The 3,891-nt window shown below is 43.2% G+C and overlaps 1 pseudogene; it reads right to left on the bottom strand.

The window, feature by feature from the left end:
• Window positions 1-586: 586 nt before the first annotated feature.
• Window positions 587-705, bottom strand: LOC137913997 (5S ribosomal RNA; annotated as a pseudogene).
• Between the last annotated feature and the right edge of the window lie 3,186 nt (window positions 706-3,891).

The raw sequence follows: 3,891 nt of genomic DNA, 5'->3' as shown, positions 1-3,891 counted from the left end.
GTGAGCTCAAACTTTTCAGGCCCCCTCTGCCGACACCTCGCACTCACTGCTCACTGTCTTCAGTAAGTCCATCACCGTGACACCCTCCTCTCCCTCCACAATCACGAGCACCGTCAGTTCTCTGTGAAATCGCTCCTTACCAGCTGTTTGTCCATTACGCGTGCTATTGTCTGCGTTTCGGTTGTCACCCATGTTTCAGTCCGTGTTGTAACCACCCCTAACACCAGCTGGTGCCAGGGGGGGCGAAAACAAAAAAATCCGCTGTAAATCCAGAAAAGTGCGCCAAAAATGAGGAAACTCAGGTGACCCAGCGCCCCGTCACTCCGCTCGCTCGCACACACTCACACCCCCTATGCTGCGCATGCGCACTCGGGCATTCTCAGCCAGGTATGGCCGTGAGCTGGAGGACTATACAGAAAACATAGTATTTATAGATTTGTCACAATTTTCACAACTTCTGCAAGAAATACGACTTTTTTTTGACCAGACAACTAGTGTACGATCAGTCGTCAAGTGCTGAATTCCATGATCGCATTCATTCCAGGTTGATTTGTTCTTCAAATACAAAATTCCGACTAATTGTAAAAGCTCACAGGACCTGGTATTCCAAGTGAGTCTCCTGTACATGTACTAACCAGGCCCTTGCCTGATTGGCTTCCAAGATCTGATGAGATTGGGCATTCTCAGCCAGGTAGGGCCGTGAGCTGGAGGACTATACATAAAACATAGTATTTATAGATATAGCTCTCCGTCCGGTACCCCCATGGAGCCAACCCAGAAACCTCCGTGATCCCGCCTCGCAAAGCGCTTGGGGTCCGAGGCCGGAGGAGGGCGCGTGAGAGAGGACCCCGCCTCGCAAAGCGCTCTCCGTCCGGGACCTCCATGGAGCCAAAGCGCTCTCCGTCCGGGACTCCCATGGAACCAACCCGCTGTCCGAAAGAGCCGCTCAGGGTCCGAGGCCGGAGGAGGGCACGTCAGAGAGGACCCCGCCTCGCAAAGCGCTCTCCGTCCGGGACCCCCATGGCGCCAACCCACAAACCTCCTTGATCCGGTGGCCCCCAGCCATCGTCAGTGATCTGCAACCATCAATCAACATTCACATTGTAAATTCTGATTTGGTGGATCTGTCATCATTCGCTCTCTGTCCGTGACCCCCATGGAGCCAACCCGCTGTCCGAAGGAGCCGCTCGGGGTCCGAGGCCGGAGGAGAGCGCGTCAGGAAAAACCTCAGACATTGCATGTCCTTTAGTCAGCATCTGCCAGCAGAAGCTTGTTCTGACAGTTTCAACTTGTTTTCAGGTCATTTGGATGATTTCAGTCTGAACACTGCAGTAACATGTCCTTTTGTAAGACTCTGCCAGAAGATTTTGATTTTAACGGAGAGACAGTCCGCCTCCGTGGAGCAAGCGGGCAGCAAAACAACAACAAACGGAATGTATCGAGTTTACGCCACCGACCTTAAAAACAGACGAGGACGAATCGTTTCCGTATCAGGCCGGAGTGAAAAAATTAATATATTACTTTTGAAATAAAAGTAAATGTGACAAAGTAAAAATGAAAGAGTAATTCGTTACACTACTCGTTACTGGTAAAAAGTAATAATAATGAATAAATAAATAAATAATTTTAAAAATAAATAATTAATTTAAAGTTATATTGCACCAGATCAGAACAGACAGTTGTCTCACTTTATATGTATAGGCAGCCCTTCTGCAAGAGGAGAAGGTTGTTCTGTCAGTTTCAACTTGTTTTCAGGTCATTTTGTTGATTCCAGTCTGAAATCTGCAGTAACATGTTTTTTTGTCAGGCTCTGCCAGAAGAAGCTTGTTCTGACAGTTTCAACTTGTTTGCAGGTCATTTTTCTTCTTTCAGTCTGAACAATGCAGTAACATGTCCTTTTGTCAGCATCTGCCGGAAGAAGCTTGTTCTGACAGTTTCAACTTGTTTACAGGTCATTTGGCTGATTTCAGTCTGAACACTGCAGTAGCATGTCCTTTTGTTAGGCTCTGCCAGAAGAAGCTTGTTCTGACAGTTTCAACTTGTTTGCAGGTCATTTTTCTTCTTTCAGTCTGAACACTGCAGCAACATGTCCTTTTGTCAGGCTCTGCCGGAAGAAGCTTGTTCTGACAGTTTCAACGTGTTCTGAGGTCATTTTTCTTCTTTCAGTCTGAAATCTGAGGTAACATGTCCTTTAGTCAGCATCTGCTGGAAGAAGCTTGTTCTGACAGTTTCAACTTGTTTTGAGGTCATTTTGTTGATTCCAGTCTGAACACTGCAGTAACATCTTCTGACAGGGGAAGACTCTGCCAGAAGATTTTGATTTTAATGGAGAGACAGTCCGCCTCCGTGGTGCGAGCGGGCAGCAAAACAACAACAAACGGAATGGATCGAGTTTACGCCACCGACCTTAAAAACAGACGAGGACGAATCGTTTCCGTATCAGGCCGGAGTGAAAAAATTTATATATTACTTTTGAAATAAAAGTAAATGTGACAAAGTAAAAATGAAAGAGTAATTCGTTACACTACTCGTTACTGGTAAAAAGTAATATTATTTAAGTTACTAGTTAGTTTCCCAACACTGTGTATAATTTCCAAACATCACACGGAAGGTCTCTCGCCCTCGCTCTCGCACATCCGGCCAGACAGCGTCTCCTGTCCGTCTGGAAAACTCTTCAGTCATAAAAAAATAAAATAATAAATAAATAAATATTTTTTTTTAAATAAATAAATTTAAAAATAAATAAATTTAAAAATAAATAAATTTAAAAATAAATAAATTTAAAAATGAATAAATAAACAATTAATTTAAAGTTATATTGCACCAGATCAGAACAGACAGTTGTCTCACTTTACAGGTATAGGCAGCCCTTCTGGAAGAGGAGAAGGTTGTTCTGTCAGTTTCAACTTGTTTTCAGGTCATTTTGTTGATTCCAGTCTGAAATCTGCAGTAACATGTCCTTTAGTCAGCATCTGCCGGAAGAAACTTGTTCTGACAGTTTCAACTTGTTTGCAGGTCATTTTTCTGCTTTCAGTCTGAAAACTGCAGTAACATGTCCTTTTGTCAGCATCTGCTGGAAGAAGCTCGTTCTGACAGTTTCAACTTGTTTTGATGTCATTTTTCTTCTTTCAGTCTGAAAAATGCGGTAGCATGTCCTTTAGTCAGCATCTGCCGGAAGAAGCTTGTTCTGACAGTGTCAACTCTACCTGTGTCCTCCTCGATGTCAAAAGACGTCACCATGGGGATAGCCGGGTGGGATGCTCTGAGATTGGCCAGTCTTCTCAGGACCACCTTCCTCTTCACAGCATCCAAAAGCTCCAGCTGTTCATGCACAGGGAGCTCTCTCTGTTCTCCCTCAGATGCTGGTTCATTAAACAGATTTGCGCGTGGCAAATGGGACATGGAGTAAACATTGTCTCTGAGGGAAGGAAAAAGGCAAAGTGTGAATGGGCATCATAAACAAAGATATAGGACAGGTCAAACTATTTAACTTTGAGATTGGTATATCATGCACAAAAGGTAAGTAAAATAAATTAAAGATGTGTGTGTGTGAGTGGAACACACAGCCTAATACAGTGTGTGTCCCCCATCATGGCCTGCTCTAAAGAATGAGCTCTCCCTGTTACAGAAGATACTAAAACAAATCAATAATCCCCAGGCAAAAAAAAGAAAACATTTATATCAGAATTTAACCTTTCCCATATCCCTTGCTTGTAATTTTATGTTGTATTTTCATGTATATATTTTTTTATTTTGCTTCTTGTGTTTATTTATTTTCCTGCTAATTTCTTTCCTTCCTTTTGGAACATATTGGTGATGTCTCACTGTTATCATTTTCCGAGGTCAAGATAGAAGGAAATCTATTGTTTTGTATCTTTTCAGTGAGTTTGT

Source organism: Brachionichthys hirsutus, unplaced genomic scaffold (assembly GCF_040956055.1).
Source record: "Brachionichthys hirsutus isolate HB-005 unplaced genomic scaffold, CSIRO-AGI_Bhir_v1 contig_1021, whole genome shotgun sequence".
Lineage (NCBI taxonomy): Eukaryota > Metazoa > Chordata > Actinopteri > Lophiiformes > Brachionichthyidae > Brachionichthys > Brachionichthys hirsutus.
The sequence above is the reverse complement of the archived record's forward strand: the minus strand, read 5'-3'. Positions and strand labels throughout refer to the sequence as shown.